General features: G+C 39.9%; 1 protein-coding gene and 1 pseudogene across 3 annotated transcripts in view; both read right to left on the bottom strand.

Moving 5' to 3' along the window:
- The window catches only part of LOC309663706 (uncharacterized protein), a 361,393-nt gene that overhangs the window by 83,119 nt on the left and 252,425 nt on the right, over positions 1-25,849 (bottom strand). The gene's annotated exons all lie outside the window — the stretch shown is intronic.
- LOC309664295 (small ribosomal subunit protein eS7 pseudogene) lies at positions 11,363-12,015 on the bottom strand (annotated as a pseudogene). The gene has a single exon. The product of its transcript is annotated as a small ribosomal subunit protein eS7 pseudogene (transcript).

Here is a 25,849-nt window from a genome sequence, read left to right as displayed (position 1 = left end):
ATGTAAGGATACCTCTGGATACCCAGGCCCCTGGAGCTTCCTCACCAGAGTCCCAGCTGGAGTTGCCAGATGTAGCAAATAAATACAGGCTGACCAGTTAAATTTGAATTTTAGATATAGCAAATTTTTTAGTATAAATATGTCCCATGAAATATTTAGGACATGCTTAGTGCTAAAAAGCTCTTCATTATTTATCTGAAATTCCAATTTAACTGCATCTTGTATGCTTTCTGGCAACCCTAGCCTCAGCCCACTTCCAGGATTTGGCTGTTTGGGTGGCACGTGCACAGAGCTTGGATGTGCACACTTGGGTGTCCAAAGGCAGGCAGGCGAGGCCCCTCATCTCAGAGCTGGAAGGAGCCCAAGGAGGGAGAAAAGGGGGCCGACTGGGACCCTCCACCTGCACCCTTGTTAAGGGTGTGCCTGCTCCCCAGACCCCACGTAAAGCATAGATTGCTTTATCGTCTCTTAATTGCCATTTGCAATTTCCGTAGTCATTTGAGTTCCCAGAACATGACCCCTTTTGTTTTCCTCACCTCCAGCTGGATCGGGGTGAGGGGGTAGAACAAGCTACTCAGAATCCCAGTCTAAGGGATGTTTCCATGTTGACGCAGTTGGCTTAATGGGGCTCTCAGTCTGTGAAATGGAGAAGCTGCTGGACGTGAGGGTTAACGTTTTCAGCTTTCCTAAGTAAAAGGTTCCTGACCATGAATGAGATGCTTCACCTCTCTGAGGTCGTTTTTTTTTCATTCATAACATGTGAGAAATACCCCAGCCTCCTGGAGTGGGTGTGAGGGTAAAATGAATCAACATGTGGAAGTATCTAAGCATTTGAGGTGTCAAGCCTCATAAACGCAGTTGGGTCTGAACAGTCAGGAACAGACCCTTCTCTTTTTTTTAAGGCTCAGCTGGACCACCCACACATCTGTTTCCAGCCTGGGGGCCCTTGGATCTTCCGTGAGGCCGAGATGGCTCCTGAGTCATAAGCGATGTCACCTCCATCCAAGCCTCCTGGAGCATTTTGATAAATGAACCCAGGGCAGGGCCTTCCAGAACAGTCTGACTCTAGGTTTGCAACTCAAAATTACACTACACCATGGGACCTATGAGATGACTTCTGTCTAGAGGACAAGGAGGACCCATCCCACCAAGATAGGGCTAAGTCACTCATCAGAACAGAGGTCTGAATTATTCCCCTGAACTTTATGAAGACTGCTAAGATCAAGTCTTACTAAGAATGATTAAATAAACAAACAAAAAACCGACTTCTTTCCAGTGCCAGTTGAATGCTCTTTCTTGAGCACAAGTAGCAAAAAATGAAAAGAGAAAAGCAAATCATTCCCAACACAGGGCACGGAGTTTCCCTGGTCTTCTCTAGTCCATGTTCTCACATCTTCCTAATTCCTCTCTCCCTTTTCCCTCCCTCTCCTTCCTCCCGCTTCTTCTCCTCCTCCCAACAAATTAACTTGTAATCATCAGTTAGCAATCCTCAGGAAAATCTTCAAGAGGAAGGTGGTGTATTGTGAAGCAGGAAACAAGGACTCTGGTATCAGAAAGACTTGGGTCCTAGCTCTGCCATCTCCTGGCTGTGTCATCACAGGTAAGCTACTGAACCTTTCTGAGTCTCAGTTTTCTCTTGTAACGGTGGATAATACTACTTACTTTCACTTAGCACAGTGCCTGGCACCTAGAAGGTGCTTGTTAAATGGTGACCATTGTTACTGAAGATGATGCTTAATATATATAAGATTATACTTTATGCTCAATAAAGCATAAACACATGAATGAATGAAACACTTCCTGAAAAGTTGCCTTTTCAAATTTTCCAGTGTCACAAAAGCAGAAATCAGCCAAAGGAGTAACCTGGGGGTTCCTTCCAGCCCTGAGTCCCCAGATTGGAGGGCTCCTTTGAGCCTCTGGCTTTCGTGACTCAGTCTCCAGCGTGGCCTGACAGTGTGAGACACACCTTGCTCTGCTGGCTCACTGTGCTTGTCTGTCCCCACCTCCTCCATCCTTCATTGATCTGGCTCACGTTTACCCATAACCATCCTTGATTACCTGCAGGACTAAACAAGTAGGCAGCCATCATTAAGAAATCACAGATGCATACCTTTCAGATAGCATAATCACCCCACCGGCTGGTACCAGTGCCCCAACAAGCTTCCCGCTGTGGCCCACTATGCAAACAGTTCCACCCGCCAGAGGTGAAAACAATTCTACTTTTCAGGGCTGGAGAAGACTGATTTTATGCAGCAAAATCCACTCAGTTATTCAGGATGCTGCTGTCTTTTTTTAGTTCAATTATTCAGGGGCTTCTGAGTACACGATTGTAAATTCAGCATTTGCTGGTCCTAAAGCTTAGACTTGATTGGTTGAGATTCAACTTGCTCAGTGTGTTTCTCAGACATGACAGTGAATCTGGACAAGAGAAACGGACATCGTTTTGGCAGAGAATCAAGTACAGAGGAATTTATCTTTGAAAATTTTTGATTCACAACCTCTAGCTAATACAAACAGAGTGTTTACTTTCATCCTGATCCTTTCCCTTTCAAACCAAAACTGGCAGAAAGATTTTTGGAAATCAATAAACAGCCATCCCCGTATAATGAGTACATTTATTTCAGGTAAATTCCTCTCTTTATCTCCTACTAAAATCGTACCCCCATATCCTCTCTTGAATATTTAAATTGAGGGTAACCTGCTTGTCTACCACGGTGCCACGTTTCCTGGTTTCAGATGAGAAAGTAACCTGAGGATGAGGTGGCAGGGATTCCATGTTATCTTTTGGAGAACAGAGAAGCATGTGGTTTACTCTCAGAAAGCACATCTTGACTGCTGGTGGTAAGTTATTTAACACTCACCACCTGTCTCCGTCCCCTGTGCTGAGTTTTAATGAGAGCTTCTGGAAAGTGATACCTAGTTACTTCTCTTGGCTCATTTATTCACTCAAACATTCATTGAGCATCTCATAGGTGATTTGGGGTTGGACAGCGGGGATACAGCAATATACAGATCCCAATCCCTGCCCTCGGAAGGCTTACAGTCAGTGCAAGAGACAGATATTAAAAAAGAAAAAAAAAAAATCACACAAAAAAATCTAAATTTACTCACTGCGATAAATGCTTTGTTGCCAAAATAACAGTAAAAAAAGCATACGATAAGGAACTTAAGATGGTAAGCTGTTCCAAGAAGATGTTGACAAAGTCATGAATTGAGTAGTGTTATTATTTTTGGTATTTCTAGACCCTTGCCCATGGCCTGGCACATTGTCAGTCTATTGTGTGAATGAAGACACTTTTATGAGGCCCTTTTTACTCCAGAGTCTCCAATTTTAACAAGTAAAAACTTGTACATATTGTTTGAGTTCCTAACATGGACCAGGCACTGTTCTAGTTCTTTATGTCTATTAGCCTATTCACCCCTCCCTCAAGGTTCTGAGGTGGGTTTTAGCTATGCCTTCATTACATAGATAAGAAAATCAATACACAAAGAGGCTAAAGCATTTCATTGAGGTCACGCACTTAATACAAGTTACTGCTTGCTAGAGTCTGGATTTGAACCTTGATCAGCAGACCTCAGAATCTCAACCTCTAACCAGTGTGCAGCACTACTTCTTGTAAAGTTACTGAGCTCTACAATGACTCCAGGAATGTGACGAGCTGCAGTGAAGTAAAAGAAACAAATGTAAATAGCATGTCTTCCCCCAGGAATTAGCACTGAGGGTTACAAGAGAGCAAGAGAGAAATAGCGCAGCTTATAACAACTCGCTCCCTATCACCTGCCCCCAGGTTCTTCCTTTGCTAAATCCCTTTCTTTGACCCAAAGCAGGCATCTCCTTCCATGACTCCATAGAAGTCCGCGTTCTCAGGGCCGACTAGCTCTGGCTGGTGGCTTTCGGGGCTCCTGGAAGGATCCGCACGCTGCAGCCACTACAATGCCTCACCTTGCGTGGACGGCCAGCAGATGCCCCTTCGCCAGAGTGAGCTGCCTCAGCATCACCATCACCTCTCCCTCCTCTGCAGGTGGCTCTTCTCTCTTCTACGTGCTTCTAGCTACACATGAAGTTGGGGGGGACACAACAGTTTGGGCCCTGGGTGCCAGACTGGATTGAACCCACTTGGAGTCAACACAATCTGCTTGTCTAGACCTCAACCCCTTCCTGGATCATGGAGAATGGGCTTCCCCCTCCTTCGCTCTCAGGGCAATAACAGGGAGCATCTGAGGAAATCGTCACTGCAAGTACCCATCTTCCATCAAAACAGCCTACCCCGCCCACTTTGAGTTACTGTAACCTCCCCATTCTCCAGACTCATTCGTTGCCCTTTGATTTTTTTTTTTTTTTTTAAATTTGGGTGCCTATCCCCTTACTTGGGAATTCATACTCCATCATCAACTTTCCTGCTCTGGCTGTATATATGTACGTGAACTGGATTTACTCTAGGCGTAGCTGACCAGTCTGTGACCCTCCTACCAGAGCCAGTGTGCTGTACCTGAGAGCAAGAGCTGGAGAAAAGCTAATGTCTTGCAGAGGAGAAAAGGAAATCTGAGGACTTTGATTTCGAGCCCTAAGGTCTGATCCTTGGAAAACACAGTTCAACATCTCCCTGAGTTGTGGAGATATTAAGTCAAAGCAGTTGCAAATTCCATTTGTTCGAGTCCTGTGATAAAAAGGCTTTGTTTATAATATCTGAAAATTAGTAAACTTAGAATATGCAAGTGAAGAATTTTGTCATGTCAAAGCTTCTAGCATTTCTTTGTGCTACAAGAGGTGGAGATATGGGGGAAAATATAACCTTTTTTTATGGAAGCCTGACCTCCTTGGGCCTTTTGATTTTGCTAAGGGAGGTGAAGGTCCTATTCTGGAAGAAAGGGTTTAGACTTAAACTCCAAACAGCTAAAATGGCACAAGTTATTTTCATGGTGGATGGGGTGCAATTTTTGCGACTCTATTTCTTTTGGGAAAAAATACATACTTCATACCGCCCAGTATTGTTCATACCGCCCAGTCCCTGAGCAGTATTGTTAGTTGTTAGGCCATGAGTGTGAGACCTGGTTGAAGCAATTATCCCAATAGAGATGTGGGGAAAATTCAGTTAGTCACATGAAGAGCTCAAGTCTTCAGGCCTGAGCTCAGGTGGTTATTGAGCATAATTGGCTGCCTAGATTGTTCTGCAACGTCCCAAGGCCACGCTGATAGGTGTGTATGGAAGGGCAGAGGAGACACTACTTTTGTTATAGTGCGTTACAGAAACATAGCTGCTTCTGCAGCAGTCATCTTCAATTAATTCTGCTCAGGCTTTTCCTCTGGAATGCGTGAGCTTGCTTAAGATTATACTTTAGTTCTCCGTGAGACCTTCAACTCAAGTGGTTGAGCTGTCATTAAATATTCTTGTGGCTGAATGGTTATTAAAACACCAGAAAGATGATGCAAATAGGTATGGACCACTTTGCCAGGTTAGTACAGCATCACAAGCCTGAAGAAAAGTGAGGTTACACACCATCACATACCAAAGAAACCATAAACAAACCAAAGATTTTCATTGGCAAAGGGTAGTTAAAATATTTAATTGAACCCAGCAGCAGAGTCAACATACCATATTTATATTTTAAAGCAATTGACTGTGTCATAGCATATATCAAAATCTGACCATTTGCAGAGAGGCAACACTTCAAGCCCATTCAGGACCAACTAGACTTTAGTCTAAAAGGGACTTGCTTTATCAGAATGCTAAGATGAAGTTACTGCAGATGTTGGATTTATAGAATGAACAATGTAAGTCATCTGTTAGAAAAGATCTGGGAACTTTGCTTTGATACAAGGACAAGGAAGACAGCTATTCAAGTAGGTCCTTACGATTAGGTCCCCCCGACCCCTTCTGTTAAATCAGAACAAATACTCTAGTCTTAAATTATTTCCCTGATGTTAGTCAGAACCCACCTCCCTGGCTAGATATACCTATTTGTGAATGGTCAGGTTTCCCCATAGGGGCTGTAAGACACACACATGGTTGATAGAGATTATATATTTCATGGACCTATGCAATTTTGGTAAACATGTATCTGTAACGTATTTAAATAAAGACAGATGGAAGAATGTGCCCACAAGATGACGAAACAGGACTATGCATGTGTACTGGTCTGCTCCAGCTCCACGCCAGGTATATGTTATGGCCTAGAGTGTATATGCATGCATACACCCAAGGGAGCCTCAAAGAAAGGAAATTGCAGTAGGCACACAATTCATCTCTAGCTGCCCACCTGCTAAATGTTGGCAGACTACTCTGGGTCACAACCCACATGTTGTGAACCACAGTTTTACCTCCCTGGGTAGCATGTGGTTTTGAAGGCAAAGGCTGTGAGTTTACGTTTCCGGATGCCATATGTATGCAGTTAGCAGACAACTATGGTCTCTTTATATGTACATGGCCACAAATCATTCCAGATTGATGCCTGGATGATGGACTCAATCTCCTGCAAATTTCCCACATGCTTCACCTGACTCCAAAATGAGTTGGAAGAAAAAATGCAATATTGGGAGCTTTTAACAGAAAAATGGGAAGCCTGTACTCCCTGTGGAACCACGGCATGTGAAGCTACAATTGGCAATGAAGGGAAAGTCAGCTTTTCCTTAATTTCCTTACGCATTCAAAAAGCAAATCGAAGAAAAGGAAACCACCTGCAGTGAAAATATAATTGACCTCAGGGGCTTTCTCCCAAGTGGTTCTGATTCATCCTTAGTAACTGCAAGGGAAGAGCCATCCCCATGTTAAACTATGGCGTTTTCACAGATAAAACTGTGGGATCCCCAGTTTCTTTTTCTTCTCACTTTCCTTTTGTTCTTTCTTCCTTCCATTTCTCCTTCCCATGTATGTACATATTATTTTTCTCACTTTATGAGGGACTTGGGAGAGTAAACAAGAACTACAATTAAACAATAACCTCAGCACCATGGCAATTGAGAGCACAAGCTGACCGTAAAGACCAAGAGTTTATTACTATTATTACTGAGCCTCCGGATAACCTACTTCTACTATGAGCGTCCTTAGAATAAAGAACAAGAGAAACCTAACTTACATGATTTGTTATCAAAAGGGGGAAACACATTGCTTCCTCATACATAGGTATCCATAGGGGTGTATCAGGGCAGGTGAGTGGGGTGGGTTTGAGAGGTTTTAGGGCCCCTTTTTTTCATGAAATATTTCAAATAAACGGATAAGTATAGAAAAGATGAGAAACACCCAGTGTACCTCCCCCATTTCGTATAAAGGCTAAAATTTCCCAAGTTTCCTCAGCCTTTGTAAAGAAAATATTTCAGATGTAAGTGAAAATTCCTGCCTACCACTCTTAACTTTCATTCCCTCCTTCCTTGCCCACGGTGAATGTGAGCGTGGGTTATTCCTATGAACGTCTTATCCGTGAAAAGCCCAGGCTTAGTAGTTGTGGCTCATGAGCTTAGTTGCTCCGCGGCACGTGGGATCTTCCCGGACCAGGGCTCGAACCCGTGTTCCCTGCATTGGCAGGCGGATTCTTAACCACTGTACCACCAGGGAAGCCCATCTCCCAAACTTTTAAAGCCCTATTTTATATTATAATCTACCTCACCCTACACACACCCTTGAAAGTATTTACCCCTCCGTCTTAGGGCAGGTTCCCTAACAGCAGAGCTTCAGACAGAATTTCTAGTAGGAGAAAGTGAGGAAAGGAAGAAGCTTAGGAAAGACGTAGCTTCTGCTGAAGATTGGCTTCAGCGTGACCCCGCAAGAAACCCCGACCTGGCGGCGAACGGCACCGCACAGTTGCCTCACTGAGGCAGGGGCGGGTCTGGCCTTTATACCCCTCATTTATCAGCCATTGGCTGCGGGCCACGGTGGAGGGGGGGCGGTGTCAAGGGGATGGGGGTGGGGCGGGGAACCGTGCAACCGCCCAGGCATTTCCAGTTAAAGAGGCTCCTCTTCGAGAAAGAGTGCAGCTGTGAGCAGTTAGCAGCTAATAGAGCAGGTGGGGGTGAGTGCGCTCGCCCAGTAAAGGCGATCTGGGCAGGGCACCGCTAGCACTGACTGCACCTTCCAACCTGTGATACGTGCTGATGTTTTTCTCCCTCCCCTCCCTTCTGTTCACTGCCCACTAAATTGATTTCATTAATTTAGCGAGTTAGTGGGGATAAGATAGATTATTCAATAAATGGTGCTGGAATAATTGGCTATTTATGTAGAAAATAAAGCAAAATTATATCCCTCATCTACACACACACACACACACACACACACACACACACACACAGATTCATGGATGAGTAAAGATCTAAATGTGCTGTCCCTTCCCTCTCATCTCTTCCCCCTCCCCCTTCCTTCTGTTCACTGCGCACTAAAATTGATTTCATTATCTGTTAATGGGTCACAACCTCAAGTTTTAAAAACACTGTCCTGGGATATGCCTAGAAGGGGAATTGTGGGAGTATGAACATCTACATTAGAAGATACTACCACCTGGCTCTACAAAGCAGTTTAATTGATTTATTTTTCTGCCAGTAGTCTGAGAGTTCTGGTTTTATCACATCTGTGTATGGTGGTACTTGTCATTATTTTCAGACTTTAATTTTTTACAAAATTTATGGTTGTGAAATGGACATATCATTATTGTTGTAAATTGAATTTCTCTGATTACTACTCAAATTGAGCAACTCCTTGTGTTTGTGAATCAATAAGTTTTCCCTTTTGTAACTTGACCATTCATATTCATTGCCTTTTGTTTTTGTTGGTGATTTCTAGGAGTATAACTGAGCAGGGCCCTGTGAGGGCTTCCTGAGACAAACATACCCCCGCCCCCATGTCCTCCCCCTGCCTCTTGTTTGCAGAAAAACATTAGCTTCCTAGGTCCTCCCTGAGTTCCAAAGAACAGATTTAATCAGAGCAGTGAGAAAATACTGAAAACGAAGGAAAACAGTTAAGCAAGACAAAATAATAGTAGTTTAGCATTAAACAAAGTCAAGGACATTTAGTTCCTCCTCAAGGGTTAGAGATAATATTCTGAGCCATATCCTTGAGCTATTTTGCAGATACTGAACCCCCCACCAGGTGGAAGAAGTTAACTGCATGCTGCCCACAACCACGTAGACCCCAGACCAGGTGGAACCAGGTTGATGATGTTGACTCCACCATCCAGCAAGCAGAATAATGTGCACAAGCTGATCACGCACCCTGCAACCCTCTCCTTCACCCTGTCTCTAAAAACCTTTCCCTGAAAGCCATCCGGGAGTTCAGGCCTTTTGAGCATTAGCCATACTCCTTGCGTGGCCTTGCAATAAACCTGCACTTTCCTTCACCACAACCTGGTGTCAGTAGATTGGCTTTACTGCGCAGGTGAGTGGATTCTAGTTTGGTTTGGTAATAGGAGTTCTTTATGTATTTTGGGAATATATATATATATATATATGTAAGTTTTTTGTGTTTTGTTTTTTGTTTGTTTTTGGTTAATGTGTTGCAAATACCTTCTCCCTGTGTTTGACTTGACTTTTTACTTTGTGTCTCTCTTGATGTGCAGAAGTTTTAAGTTTTTATAAAGTCAAATTTATCTGTATTTTCCTTCAGGGTTTATGCTTTTTTGGGGGTACAATTATTATGAAATTTTTCTCTAGCTTGGAGATATAAAGATATTCTACTTTATTTTCTTCTAAATAATTTAAACTTTTATTTTTCACACTTAGATCTTTATTCATCCATGAATTTTTTTTTAGGATGTAGATTAGGGATGTAATTTTGTTTTATTTTCTACATAGATAGCCAATTATTACAACACCATTTATTGAATAATCCATCTTATTCCCACCAATTTGTAATGTGTCCATTTTCCCCATATACATAAGTCTGTTTATAAGTCTTGCTATCCGATCCCATAGATCTATTTGTCTATTCACCTGCACCAAGATCATGATCTCTTACTTGCTATAGCATTATGATAACTCATGATATTTGATAGGGCCAAACTACGCATTTTGTTCTTCAAAATTTTCTGGGTGTTTTTTGTCCTTTTTTTCTTCCATATAAATTTTAGGATCAGCTTTTTAAGTTTCATAGAAATTTCTGTTGGATTTTTATTGGAATCGAATTGATATATTAATTTGAGAAGACTTTATGTTATTGAATCTTTCCATCAATCAACATGGTATATCACAACATTTATTCAGATCCTTCAATGCTATTTTTAAGTCTTCCCCATAAAATTATAGCATATCTTTTCTTAGATTTATCCCTAGATTAAAAAAACCCACAATTTATCGATATTTTGAGGGGTATATTTTTTTCTATTACATTTTCTATGTGGTTATTGCTAGTCCATAGGGACATAACTGATGTTTGTATAAACTCTTCCTGAGCTCTCTTATTGATTCTAACTTTGTATAGACTCTTATTTTCTTTAGGCAATCACATCATCTACAAATAAGAAGAGGTTTCAGGTTTCCTTCCCAAGTTTTATGCTTCTTATTTCTTTTCTTTTCTTATTTGATCAGTTAGGACTTTTATCACAATATTGAAGTGAAGCAGTCATAGTAGGTGAAATGTTTTATTAAGATAGTGCTTGCTATAGGTATATGGTGTTAAGGAAGTTCCCTTATAATCCTGGTTTGCGGAGATTTTTTAAAATCTTGATGAATATTACATTTTATAAAATGACTTTTCTGCATCTATTAAGATAAGTATATACTTATCTCCTTTAATCTGTATTTAAAGTGTATGACATAGATTTTCTTATAAACTCTTCGGGTTTTATACACTGACAAATGATTTGCTGATGTTTTATTTAGGACTTTGTATCTCTTTGAAAATATATTCTTTTCTTTTACAATCCTTGTCTGGCTTTAATATTAGTGTTAGACTAACCTTACAAAATGAGTTGGAAATATTACTTCTTTTATTCTCTGAAGTAGAGATTACCAGATGTGCTATAAAAACACAATCTACTTTTAAATTGCCTGCAAAAGACTCACAAAGCCAAGCTTAATTTTTTATTAGGCAAGGTCAAATACTTACATTGATTGAGTTTTCTGACATATTTGGGTTTACTTCTACCCTTTTATTTTAGGTTTTCTGATAGCCTTTTTTTATTCTTGCTTATTTTCTTTTACTTCCTTTCATCTAGTGGACTAATAAGATAACTACATTTTTTCCTCCCTCATGCTGTTTTATAAACTAGATTGTTTTCCTACCAGTTTAGTTATTACTCTTAAATGTTTACCAAAATATTTAACCATACATTTTTCTGCCAACATTTAGCTATGTAATATTTCTATCTTTCTGGCAAACACTACTTTCCGCTTTTACTACCAAGGAACAATGCCCCCACTCCATCTTTTTTTTTGTGTGTGTGTGAATAATATTTTATTTAGTCATTTTTGTTTACAGCTGAAACTCTGGGAACTCAAAATTAACATCCTTGCCCGTGAGCTTGTTATAGACACCAGAAAACGTTTCAACCTTGTGTTCCACATTGTTCTGCTGTGCTTTATCCAAACGAACCTTTATGAGTCGGCTGCCATCCAGCTTCACGTGGATTCTCTTGCCCACGATCTCACTTGGGAAAACCAAGTCTTCCAGGATGGCGTCATGCACGGCTGTCAGAGTGCGGCTCCTGGGACGTTTTGGCTTATTTTTTGTACGGCTTATTCGAGTTGGCTCAGGCACAATTCTCTGAACGATAAAGACAACGTGCTTCTCACTGAACTTCTCCAACTCACGCACTAGCCAGACCTGGATTTTCTGGAAGGATTTCAGATGAGGAACGGGAACAAAGATTATGATAGCTTTCGGACAACCACCAACTTCAGTTTCCTTGGCGGCCGTGATGTTCACCTCCCGCAGCTGGGCCTTGAGGTCCGAGTTCATCTCCAGCTCCGGGAGGGCCTGGGAGATGCCAGACTCGAACTCATCCGGCTCCTCGCCATTGGGCTTCACGATCTTCGTGCTGGAACCGAACATGGCCGGGACCTTGATGACGCGGCCCCCCACTCCATCTTTTTATTGTGTTTAGAGCTTTTATTGTACTTTTAAAAATTCAAAATAGTTATTTTTATTTGTGTGTGTGTGTGCTGTTTCATTTCTTCCTTCCAGGTTCATTTTTTCTTCTTGAGATAAATCATTTAATAGTTCCCTTTGTGAGGATCAGTAGTTGGTAAATACTCCAAGTTTTTGTGTGGTGAAATGACTTTTTTGTCTCTACAATTGAAAGGTTGTTCGGGCATAAGAGTGTAGATTGACAGTTATTTCCTGTCAGCCCTGAAGATATTATTGTTATTTTTTGGCATTGATTGCAGCTGAGGAAAAGTCTGCTATCTGAGAGCTTTAAAAGTCTTATTTTCTTTGATGTTCTGCAGGTTCATTTTAATGTTGACATTCGGATTTATTTTTGTATATTCAGTTCAAGACTTTGCACTTCCAGTCTGAGGACTTATGTCTCTTTTCAATTTTAGAAAACTACTATTTATTATGGTTTCAGATCTTTCTTTCTCCTTCATTCTGTTTCTTCCTAAATTACTATTTCATAACTTCTCCTCTTTCTTCAAACCTTTAACACCTCCACTACCCTCATCATCCAAAACGAAACCTTCACCTTCTTCCCCAAGTTAGCTTCTCTTGTGTTAACTTTCTTTTCTTTCTCTTAAATTCAATCTATTAACAATCCTATTGGCTCTAATTTAAAGCAAACCCAGAAAGTGACCAGTTCTCACCTCTCTCACTATCACTACCCTATGCTAAGCCACCATTATCTTTCTGCTTCACCCTTGTTCCCCATAGTCTATTCTTAGCACTTAAAATTTTAAATTGCATCTCCACCCCTACTGTCCTCCTTGTCTTCTCCATTTTTCATTTTTCTCCATGGAACTTACACAATTAAAAAATATATATATATATATACACACACACATACATGGTCCCTTCTTCTTCTTTTTCTTCTTCTTCTCCTCCTTCTCCCTTCTCATTCTTAATCTTATTCTTTTCACTGTTTCTCTTTCTCACTAATATATAAGTTCTGGTGAGATAAGAATAAGGATGCTTAGAAGGATAAGGATTTTGATTTGTTTTGTTAACCCTGTGTACTCAGCACCTAGAACAGTGTCACACAGAGTAAGATTTCATTACATATTTGTTTAATAAATACATATATATTTTTAAAAATTTATTATTATTATTTATTTTTGGCTGCGTTGGGTCTTTGTTGCTGCGCACAGGCTTTCTCTAGTTGTGGCGAGCGGGGGCTACTCTTCGTTGTGGTGCATGGGCTTCTCATTGCGGTGGCTTCTCTTGTTGCAGAGCATGGGCTCTAGGAACAAGGACTTCAGTTGTTGCAGCATGCAGGCTCAGTAGTTGCAGCACGTAGGCTCAGTAGTTGTGGCGCACGGGCTTAGTTGCTCCACGGCATGTGGGATCTTCCCGAACCAGAGATTGAACCCGTGTCCCCTGCATTGGCAGGCAGATTCTTAACCACTGTGCCACAAGGGAAGTCCCCAATAAATACATAGATGTTTTCCACTTAGGTAAATGAGAGCCAAGAAATTCAAATAAATGATGAGAAATATATCTCAAATAATAAAGAACATGACATTATTTCAGAGAATCAGCAGTCCATCCTGGATCTTAGCATTCATGTACTTTTTAAAGGAAAGGCATCGTGACTGCATTCTAAGTTAGGAGATGATGCGGCAGGCAGAAGAAAAAGAAATAGGAAACTTTGTAACCAACTGCCCAAGCGAAAGCTAAATAAACAAACAAATTAACCAACTGTCTTTCTGGGCTTATGATAGAGGTGCTGGAAATCACAGGAGACTTGCCTGGGACATGTGTTGTGTAACAAATCCTGACAAATACATGGATCATCAAAGAGATTTCTATTTTATATACTGAGAAGCTTTATGATCCAGGAAGTGGTCAGGCCATCTGGGATCTCCTGCTTACCCATCTGGAGCTCTGATTGAATATGTGAGAATAAAAGGAAAGCTCAATTTTAGTGAACATGAGCTGTTTGGAGTCAGCATGGGGGTGCATCAAAGGTGGTGGTGAAACAAAGGGATTACTTTTCCACCAAGCCCTTGTAAGGGAGGGCAGAGGGTGGTCAGTGTTGGAATAAGAAGAAGGAATGACAAAGAAGGAAGCAATGACCTTCATTTCTCCCAGTGATGATGTTATAGGATGTTGTCACTGACCTAAAGAGCCAGGCATTTTCTTGGGATGGGGAATTACTGAGAAATACATGGAAGCATCATGTTGTCAGGAAAATAAATTATTTTAAACTATAGGAACCAGCAGGTTTTCTTCAGTAAATGCAATAATAAATTGTGTTTATATAGCACGTTACACTTTTTCAAAGCATATACACCACCCCATTTAGTATTTTCAACCCTGTAAGGTAGGGAATACAGACTATTTGAAGCCAGGAAGTGAGCCATAATTCTTTAAGCATGCTCTCCTACCCTCCCGGCCCCACCAGGATCTAGTATAGTGCTGGATGTATAAATCGCTTTTAATCACTGTTATATTAACTCCCATTTTACAGTTGGGATTGAGGAAATTATGAAGTTGTTAGTTGCCAAACATCACATAGCTAGTCGTGGCATAGCTGGATCCAGGAGCAAGTCTACTAACTTTTAAATCTTGTACACTCAATATTCCATCACATGCCCTGCCAAGCGTGCCAACATCCAAAGACCACACAGATGCAGGAACAAGAAATACAAGTGTTCTTGGCAATTATCCTGTGCCAGGGGTCACTGATCTTCTTGATGAAGAGCTACTGTTGATTTACCTAATGTTTAGTAATCTACCAATGAAGGCACTATTAAGAATTGCTTAACATAAGCACTACTTGCCAGTTAGGGGAAGCTTGGCACAGACAATGTGTTGGCTAGAATGCCCAAGTCCATCCAATTCAGGAAAATTTATTAAAATCTCCAAGACTGGCCTAGCTTCAAGGAAGCATGCCAAAGAGGCTCTAGGAAAACAAAACAATGTTTCTTCCAGCCCTAGGTGACTTATTCAAAAAGCCTCACTTTTTTTCTCTTAACTTCAGTGTCCTGCCCCAACACTGGCAGAGGTAATAGACCTCCTCGCTTCAGGCTCCCAGTGTGCTTCCCACATCTACATGGAAACCAACTACACACAGGGCATCCACCTGCTCATAGGAGGCTGTCCCTCGGTTCCCTTCACCAGCAAGTATACGCAGTCTTCTCTTCCCATACAAGTGAACGATGTCTGTGCGAAATTATCCACTAATGGGAATGTCCCGGGGCCTACTCAACCCCATTGAGTAACTCAAAAATAGAGATCTCTATCTCCCTCACCCACACATATACAATAACAGAGGTAATATCTTTCACTTACACTTTTCCTTTCTCAGTTCCCTAACTTTCTCATTTTGTTAATGTGAATCAAGCCATCAACACTTCATCACTGGGATCCCCTCATACACCAAATCATTTTCTTTGAGTTCCAGATGATTCTGGGTCACCTTGGCTCCATTAAAACTGTAAACGGTTAAGGGTTATTGTCACTCATTCACCTCACATTTGCCTAACAAGATGTAGGGTCTTCTGTATCTCTCCACCCTTTCCTTTTGCTATCCTGTTCTGGAGGGACCCATTTCTCACCATGTGCCATTTAGGGGCTACGAGCAGCTAAAGGGCTTGGTGATGACTCTATCTCCCCATGAGGAGTAAAGAAGGGACTGACTTGGGGCTAATTCTCAAAAAAGTGAGAATTCTAGATTGACAAGTTGAGTCCCTTGCTTTATTTCAATGTCTAATTAATATTGAAATATCTTTCAATTGAGAAGGCAATGATTGATACGAGAGATATATTTAGAAATTTACAAAATATTTTTCTAGGTTTTTACCTTGCATCATACTGAAGTTCTAGAATTAAAATATTGGGTTCTATTTTTTGAAACTTTATATATTTTGCAAAAGGAATGTAAAGTTGCCTGTAACAAAAGATGTATCAACTGCTTAATGAAGTAAATATAAAAAAGAGATCCCAGGGCTTCCCCAGTGGCGCAGTGGTTAAGAATCCATCTGCCAATGCAGGGGACATGGGTTCAATCCCTGGTCCGGAAAGATCCCACATGCCGCGGAGCAACTGGGCCTGTGTGCCACAACTACTGAGCCTGCGCTCTAGAGCCCGCGAGCCACAACTACTGAGCACGCGTGCCACAGCTACTGAAGCCCGCGCGCCTAGAGCCCGTACTCCACAACAAGAGAAGCCACCACAGTGAGAAGCCCACGCACTGCAACGAAGAGTAGTCCCCGCTTGCCGCAACTAGAGAAAGCCCGCGCACAGCAACGAAGACCCAATGCAGCCAAAAATAAATAAATAAATAAATAAATAAATAAATTAATTAATTAAAAAAAAAAGATCCTAGCACTGCTTTTCAAACCAGGGTAAACCAGTCAGAAGAAATAGCATATCCATAGTGGCAGGAAGTCAAAGTAATAAAAGCATGGCTGAGGTTTCTAGGGCATCAAGGAGGGACTGTTAACTGAACATTAACCAATAACTCAAAGATTAGATGTTGAAAAAGCCAACAGCAGACGATGGCCTGGAGGATGCCAGAGGTCTATTTTTTGATAATGCCAGTTTCTTTGTAAAGAGGTTCCCTGGAATGTGAAAGGAGATGTGTAGGTCAAACCAACACTGCTGCTGTGACTGAGCTACAGATTTGGCTCAGAGTTTCCTAGTTTTCAGGCAAAAGGGGCCATATGGTCAGTAATCTAGCTTTTCAATGCAGAATGGAGGAAGCCTAATAGGTCCTTAGGATGATACATTTTTATTTTGGCAAAGAAAATATCTCTCTTTACAGTTGTAAGATTAACAAGTTCTGGGACCTATTGTACAGTATGATGATTACAGCTAATAATACTATATTATATAGTTAAAAGTTGTTAAGAGAGTATATCTTAAGTGTTCTCACCACAAAAAGGAGATGATAATTATGTGATGAGATAGAGGTGTTAGCTAATGCGATGGTGGTAATCATCTTGCAATATAGAAGTATATTGAATCAACATGTTGTGCACCTTAAATTTATACAATATTATATGCCAATATATTAATAAAATAAAATACAACTGGGGGAAAAAAGAAAAGTATCTCCATTGTTGGCTTTTAAGAAGTAAGTTACCATATTATAATAGGGCCCATAAAAGAGCCACATGACAAGGAACTCTGAGCAGCTTCTCAGAGTTGAGAACAACCCTTACCCAACAGCCAGAAAGATAGGGACCTCGGCCCTACAACTGCAAATAGATAAATTCTGCCAACAACCTGAGAGCTTAGAAGCAGCTCTTTCCCCAGTTGAGCCTCTGATTAGACCCTAGCTCTGGCTGACACCTGGATTACAGCCTGATGAGACCCTGAGGTGGAGAACACAGTTAAGCTGTGCCTGGATTTCTCACCTACAGAAACTGTGAAATAATACATGTGTGTGTTGATTTAAACTGATAAATTTATGGTAATTTGTTATAAAGCATAGAAAACGAATACAACTGAACATTAAAAGACATGGCCCCCTTTCCTTGAGCCAATCCTCTATGAACTTGACTCAGTTATTTTACCATATCCAACATGAGAACTAGAGCTTTATAGGATGTCAGAACTCCAGGGAGTAATCTTGTGACAACTACCCCTGTTAACATTGCTTTTCTACTGATCCATAAAATCTAAGTCTAAAAATCCCTGGTTTGAGGACATTCTTCTGGAGTGGTTTTCAATGCTCCCAGCACAAGCTTGAGTGTGTGTGAGTGTGCGTGTGTGTGTGTGCGTGTGTGTGTGTTGTGGTGATAAAGCAACTTCTTTAATGGGGTCAGAACAGCTGGATGGGGAATTAGAAATCCAGGGGGGTGTAGAGCAGAATATTGAAGTCTGATTTTAGATCAGTGACATGGAAAGGGTTCCATTACCAGGAGTCAAGTGGGAGATACCAATGACTGAGTGGACAAATGTGAGAGGCAGAATTCATGGAGCTTTTGATGTGACAACCAACAGGAGCATCTGAGTGGACGGATTTGGAGATTTAGGTTCTAATGATGGTAGCCTGCGGTGACTTCCTTGTTTAAAATTGATTTTCCCCTGAATATCTTTTGAAAGCTCAAGGCTCACCATTATGGGAATCTCCTTCCCACAGATACTTCTCTGATAGAGAGCCAAGAAAATGGTTTCCTCAATCCATAGATCATACCCAGAGAAGGCAAATTGCTTGCTTAAAGCCACATAGCATCATCTTAGGAAATAAATCTGGGGCTTCTGATTGCAAGCTAACTGTTTTCTTTGAGATCGTTGAAAAATGGATATAATTGATTTAACAAAATGCATAAAGGATGCAAAATGGGAGGTGTTGAAAGTTCCAGTGAAGATAGAAAAGCAATACAAAAGCAGACTGAGATCAGGAATACAGGCAGGAAATAGCCAGATATGATTCAGATTGGAGAAAGAGAACCCAAAACATCTGGGGAACAATAATTTGAAACAGATACTCTCCTGGAGAAAGAAATCTGGAAAGCAGTAGTAGGGCGAGAGACCTGGGTAGCACTGTTAAGACAAATGGGGTCTCTAACGCTTGTGCAGTGGTCAAACCTGGCTAATTGAATTTGGAAGCCATGGCTAGAGAGGTCAATGGATACAAAGGGAGGATGCAATTCTTAGGGTCTACGTGTCTGACACTGCGCTCTTCCAGTCCTTCCTGGCTGTGCACTCAGATCCCTCTGGCTAGAAGGGAAAGTCATAGATTCCCTGCTAATGAAGACAAGGGAAGGTTCTGAAAAATTGATCCTCTCAGTCTCCAGGGCAGCTGGAGCCCCTGGGCCAGTTCTTCAGTTTTTAACCAATCTCTCTTTTTACTCCAATCTGCATTCAAATATTATCATGGTCTCTGTGTGCCATAAATTAAAAAAGGTTAGGACCCATAGGCCTAGAAGACACTCCCACCCTCTGCTTGTTCTTCTTTCTAAATATTATCAATTAAAAATTTTATATCAAATATTGCACACATACAGAGAGGAGCACAAATCATAGATTCACAGCTTGATGAATTATATAAACTGAACACACCTGTTTAACCAGCACCCAGATTAAGCTGTTGAACATCACCAGAACTCTAGAAGTGCCTTCTCCCCACCTGCTATGATAACCTTCTTCTGATCACTACTCACCCACTAAGAGCATAGGTCAGTTTTGCCTGATCTTGAACTTTATATATAGTTGGTAATTTTTACATCTGGCTTCTTTTGCTCAACATTATGTTTGTGAGTTGCAGGTATGTTGTTGCATGGTAATACATTTTCCTCTTCTCATTGTTGTATAGTATTCCATTGTATGAATATATTTATTTATTCTGTTGTTGATGAACATTGGGTTGTTTCAGTTTGGTTCTATCATGAAAATTTTTGTTCTTCTGGTAAGCATACGTACAGATTTCTTTTAGTTTTAGCCAGCTTTTAAGTCTTTCAAGATAACCTGCTCTGAATTCCTTCATGTGCCTGAGGCCTAATGGGCTCAAAACACATTTAATTATTTCGCCTCCCTCTCTTCTTTAAAAACAGATGAAAACAGCCAATCATGACTATTAACAATTATTCTCAGTTGAGGCCAAGATCTTTATATACTTGCTCAGAAGAATTATTACAAATGGAATATGTAATATTTACAAGCGTCCAGTGAGAAGCCTTTGTTCAAGAATTGAGCCAGCTTTCTGTTTGATGGTGTTGCTGCAGAAGAAAGGGTACCTGTTCATTGAACCTACTACAGATGAGGCATAGATGGAATCACTGCCCCAGGGGAGACAATGAAAGAGGGTCAGAACCAAGGGTTGTTACCTGGATTGTCTTTTGGGAACCCCAAAACCAACCTCAAAGAGGGTGACCAACCTCTTTGTTTACCCCAATATGCAATTCAAATATTATCATGGTCTGTGTATGCCATAATATCAAAAAGAAATGTTTCTTTTTTAACACTTTAACAGAAACACTTGGTAATTCTCCTTTCTCTGATAAACACAGTAGAGCTTTATTACCTGTAGAGGCCAAGATTTGTATAACTCAAATGTCTTAAATATGCTTATTCCCAGACACCAGGCCCCTACCTCTTGCCTTAGAAGAAATTCGTTTTCCAAGGAAGACTAAGGCTGTTCTATTTCCTCGTTGGGAGAGGAGACAGAACGAAAACAAAATCACGCTTAATCCTGTTCTTCTAGTGCCCGTGTTTCTGTCACAGCACACGTTTTCCTGAGGCAAACCGGATACAGTATGATGCATCATTTAGGAAAGACATTTTGCATTAGACTAACTGCCCAAGGCACCATTGATATCAGGTACTAACACTGCAATGGTAAATGGAAAAAAACAAAAACAAAAACTCTTGTTTTGTTTGAATGGTTTTAGGATTTATCATTAAAAAATGGGTCTATAAATTAAGGTTTTTTCTCCCTTATAAGTAAAAGAAATGGACTCAGGCTAACTTGAACTACTACCAACACAACAAAAGGATTTATTGGGAGGATATTGGGAACATCACAGCTTGAAGTAACGGCTGAACAGTAAGACTTTAGGGCCAGGAATAAGTGTGAGGAAATGGCATGCTTTCTCTCTAGGGTTAAAGGCCCACCTATTTCAGATTAGTGTTCGTTTCTTGGGTCGTTCACTGTGGCTGAGGCAGCCTCAGGGGACCAGCATGGGTCACGGACCCTCTACCTCAGGGACAGAAAATGGTCACAGACAAAAGCAGTAGCCTAGCACTGCAAGGGTGATAGCTGAAGTCATCAGCCTACTGATGGAAATAGTACAAGAAAAAAGGAAAAGTGGTTTGATAAAAGTGATAACATGGGTAAGCACTATAAGAAGACCTGGGCTAATGACAGTACTGGAAGATATATGAAAAGGCTTGATTTATGCACATACCATAATCAAAGGGTAGATTTGCTCAGTGTAGGTTTGCTATAGCTACACATTTTTTTCTATTAAAAATTATTCCACTTCCTGCAGGAAAGTAACTTTGTTATTGTGTCTTCTCCTTCATCTCATTGAAAGAATTTTTTAACATAGTTCTCAATAATATGAGGTTTCTTAGGAATGTAACTATTACATTATAGTTAAACACATACACACATATATGTTGGGTAGGACTTTCATATCCATATACATAAGTGAGGCTGTACTGTAATTTTTCCATACTATACTATACTATGCTAACTATACTATATTATGGGAGTTCCCAGTGTTCTCATTCTCTAGATAGTTTGTTGAGTTACCCTCATGTGACAGGCTTTATGTGAATGTAGGTGCTGGGAATACAGTAGGTGCTCATGGCGGACACTGAGCCTGGTGGAGTTTAGAGCTTAGTAGGGAAGACAGATGACAACAGAATGTAATGATTTTTTTGATAAGAGAAATACAGGGTGATATGGAAACAGAGCAATGTATATAATAATACCTACTTTATAGGGTTGTTATATCGGGGTAATGAATAAAGTACCTGATCCAAGGCAGAGCACACAGTAGGCACTCAAAAATATTATTAATAATGTTTCACAACTTTTTCTAATTTTTTAGTTGGATTATTAGTTTATACAAGTTTTTAAGTTCCTGAGCCAGTTTTGGTAATATCTATTTCTTGCAAATATTGTCCACTTCATCATTATATTAGAATAAAATTATGTTGAGTATGATCTAATAATTTAAAAATCTTCATGTCTATGGTTACCCACACCTTTTTCTTCCTATTTTTTCTCTTCTTTAGATTTAAGGAGAGGTGGTTGGTAAATTATGTTAACTTTTAAAAGTCTTTTTAATGCTTGAATGTATTTATTGATTTTTTTGACTTTTAAGTCAATTATTTATGTTATCCTCCTCAATACCTTCTACCAATTTTTCTTACAAATTTTTTGTTTTCTATCTTAAATTTAATGCTTATCTTATTACATTTTGTCCTTCTTAATACTTAAAACATTTAAGACTGAATTTTTATCTGATATAAACTTGGCTTCATCCTAAAGGTTATGATAGTTATTTAATTACTTTATAAATCATTTGTAACTCCAGTTTTTATTTTTTCTTTTAATAAAGAGTTACTTAAAGGAGCATCTTAAAACTTTCAAATGGCTGGCATTTATTTTGACTTTTAAAATGAAGGTTTTTTTTTTTTTTTTAACAGTATGGTCAATTTAATAAGAGATTCATAAAATTTCTGTTTTTCTTAAAAGCATTTATATCTTCTCTATAAATTTTTATCTTTTATATAAACATTTATTTGTAAATATTTATAATATATGTATTTATGTACATTTTATACACGTACACAACACACTTTGGTTTTTGTTAATATTTCATGGGCGCCAAAAAACGTGTTGTCTGTAGGCTGCAGTGTTTGAGATGGATATCTGTAGATACATATTTAGTAAATCACTCACATCAATTGTTATTTTTCAGCTCCTCCATGTCCCGTGTATATTTGGCATTATAGAGCTATCTAAAACTGAGAGGGTTCTTTTCATTGATCAGTTCTATTTTATTTCTGTCACTTTCTCCTACTGCAAACATTTTCCTTTTGTACATTTGGATGCAATGAGTTTTGGCACATAAAATTTGTTGACTCATATCTTCATTATGAATTGAACCACTTATCAACATGATAAGTTGATATATATCACAAGTTATATTTGTGTCTCATGATTATTGTGGTGAATTTTCCTTTTTGTTGTACTAGTATTGTGACACCTATTTTTGGTGGGGAAAGGGGAAAGGGAATACATTTAATATCTTTTTATCTTTTTGACTTTATGTTTTAGTAAACTTTAATAAACTTTTTACTTTTAATAAACTATCATTGAGTTTTAAAAATTTACTTTGAAATTCTTTGTATTTTAATAGGGAGTTCAACCCATTTATTGATGTAACTATTGTGATTTTACTTCTAATATCATATTTTAATCATTCTCTCTAGGCCTCTTTATTGTTTTCCCCCACGTAGACTATAATTTCCTTACTTTTATTTTCTACAGTGCTTGGAAGGTTCATTATCCAGTTTAATTCTATTTCTTTTTAAGTTAAAAAATTGTCCATTGACCAACATCTCTTTAATTTTTAAAGTCAACAATAAACATGAATCTTTAAAACCCTGTATTTTAGACAAAGAATTTAATATTCTTATATTTTTTCATGTTTTCTTCCAGCTTCTTATTTCCCAATTTTTGAAAATATAATTTGGGGGTTAGCACTAAATTATTTTTATTCAATTATTGCTATAATTATTATTTTTTACATTTTATATCTAATCTTTTAAGAGCAATCTATGGACACATTTGCTTTTGCAACCATACTTAGTACAACTGTTTAGATTGACATCCATGTGTAACTGGCTTCAATATTCACTACGAGTTTCTTAGCTGTGCAATTAGCATGTATTATTTTACAATCATAAAAATAAGAGGGCTTTTTTTAAAGATTGAAAAGTTAAGTGTCCATACCAATCAGGATAGCAAATGCTTGTTAAAACTTTGTACATTTTCTTACCTTGAGCACCAGCAGCTGTTTTTGAGGGAGGTCCTAGAATCAGATGTATGTCTAGTGGCCATAATACAATGATTTTTTTCTTCTTCTTAAAGCCAAAGTCAAGTTTCTCCTCATAAAACCTAGAGTTCTGCCTGTTCCAGGACACATTCTAGAACTGAAGGATTTACATTGACTGTTTGGACTGAGGTAGAACAGAAGAGTCTGGCAATGGCAGCCTGACTGCAATGACAATCTTATTTCAGATTTCTCTTCCCCTCTCATTACTTATAAGCCCTATCACTTGACACTCTTCACATGCACGAGAACATTCTACATGATGATCCTGTCCATTTTTTCTTCTTTGAACGCTGTTTAGCCAAATGTTTGTCTCTTGTCACTGCTATCACCCTACAGATTTTTTTTTTAAAGAGCCATTTGTTTACTGTCATAAATTACTTTTCCAGTTGCCAGCACTTGCTTTAAACTGTGTATGTGATGTTAGTGTGGCCCTAACTATGGGAGGCCATCTGCCTCTCTGCCATCTTGCCAGGCACTGGGTCTGGGCGTGTGTGTACGGGTGTTAAACCTGTCCCTCAAAGAAAACCACATCAGGTATTTCATCCTTTTTAATGCTGTGGTGGGCTTGTTCATCCTGTGTGAATGGAAACTTCAGAGCACTTGGTTCTTGGAATTCAGGAAGAAATAACACTTGCTAGAAACTCCTGACAACGAACTGTTCACAAGACCCCTCACATTAAGCTGTCTGCAGGTTTTAAAAAGTGTTTCAAGGTTCTAAGTACTTTCTTTCATTTGAGGTCCTGAGATATTCCTCTGAAAGGCCCTATGCAAAGGTCAAAGGAGGGGTGTTATTCTAGTTATTTCATATTTCAGGCATGCTTAAGCCAAATGTACACTTTTGAAAGTCTTGCTAACTACTTACCAAGCACAATCTTGATGTGGTTTCTCTTGATCCTTGTTCCACTGTGGGTTAGGTAAGAGAGAGTCACTTTTCCCTCACAGATGCATTGGACCTTGAGGGGGCTTGTGGTTGGAAAAATATCAAAGTCTGTGATTACTTCATGCTTCGCCCAGTCTTGGGGGAGTGTGGCAGGCTCAGGGTGTCGGTGGCTGTAAAATGAGGGCTTGTGAAAGTGCTCCGCTCAGAGTGGGGATTCGGGTGCCCCCCCACCGGGGGGGTGGGTGAGTGACAGGAGAGGGGGCTGCTCTGCTCAAAGCTGCAGTGTGTGTTCAGAGCCATAAAGGAAGCAGTTGGCAATTTCTGTGAAGAGAGGGCTCTTTTAGAACCATGTTTCATATTTTAATAGAGAGGGCTTTCTTAGAATATTTTTACAGGGTATAGAGGTTACAGCAGTAAGGAAGGCGGAAAATCTTGTATGGCTGCTTGGCTAGGATTTCATGAAATGAATGTTATCTGCATGAAGACTAAAAACAGGCTGATTCATTACAATAACTGTGTCCTTCAGATGCCAAATGAGTGGTTACTCATGGGGGTAAAACAGGCAGTTAAGCTGGTCTTGAGGCCCAGCACGCTGAGACTTGACATGTAGTGAATGCTTTGCTAAGCACTGACTTACATTATCTCATTTAATGCCCGTAACACGTATTAGTTCATTTTACAGAGGAGGATATGAGTGACGGGTAGATTAAATAACCAAGGTCACAGAGCTAGTTCATGGTTAAGCTGGGGTTTGCCCTTAGTCAGGACACCTTAATTACTCAACAGGACCTAGGTTGTTGATTGGCAACCCCATTTTCTCCCTCCCCATTTCTAGCAAACCAGCTGAAGTAATCCGTGGAGCTTTGCTAGTATTCCTCCCATTTGAGGGGCCAACCCTTAAGTAAGAGTTGGTCCCAGGCCCAGGATGGGTGTTCCCATAACATTGCCATGAATCTCTTGAGTTATGTTTCAGCTTCTGGGCAGTAGCCTGAGGAGGGGTCTATCTACTCATTCTGGAAACAACCATAGCTGGGCTATTTTTTCCTTTATTTATGGTATGTGATCACTGCCAGCAAATTTCTCTGAGGAGTGCATTTAAATATGCCACATTTGTATTACTGTATATGTATTCTGGGTGAAACATTTATGATAAATCAAGTTTTTAGGTGCCCTATGGGGAAAGTGCTGATGGAAACATACATCTGAAGAAAACTTTTCTCTTAGCAGTAGTCACTTGAGGAAACAGGCTCCATTTATCTTGTGAGGGCTTATGTGAGATGAATACAGACCACCCAGAACCACAGCTCTGCGTATCACAAGAGGAAAGTGAAGTATCCAGGCTTAGCTCTGGGACTCTTCAAGCGTCTGTG

This window comes from Balaenoptera physalus (genome assembly GCF_965194825.1).
Source record: "Balaenoptera physalus genome assembly, chromosome: 7".
Classification (NCBI taxonomy): Eukaryota; Metazoa; Chordata; class Mammalia; order Artiodactyla; family Balaenopteridae; genus Balaenoptera; species Balaenoptera physalus.
Note: the sequence above shows the minus strand (reverse complement) of the source record. Positions and strands in the feature narration are given on the sequence as shown.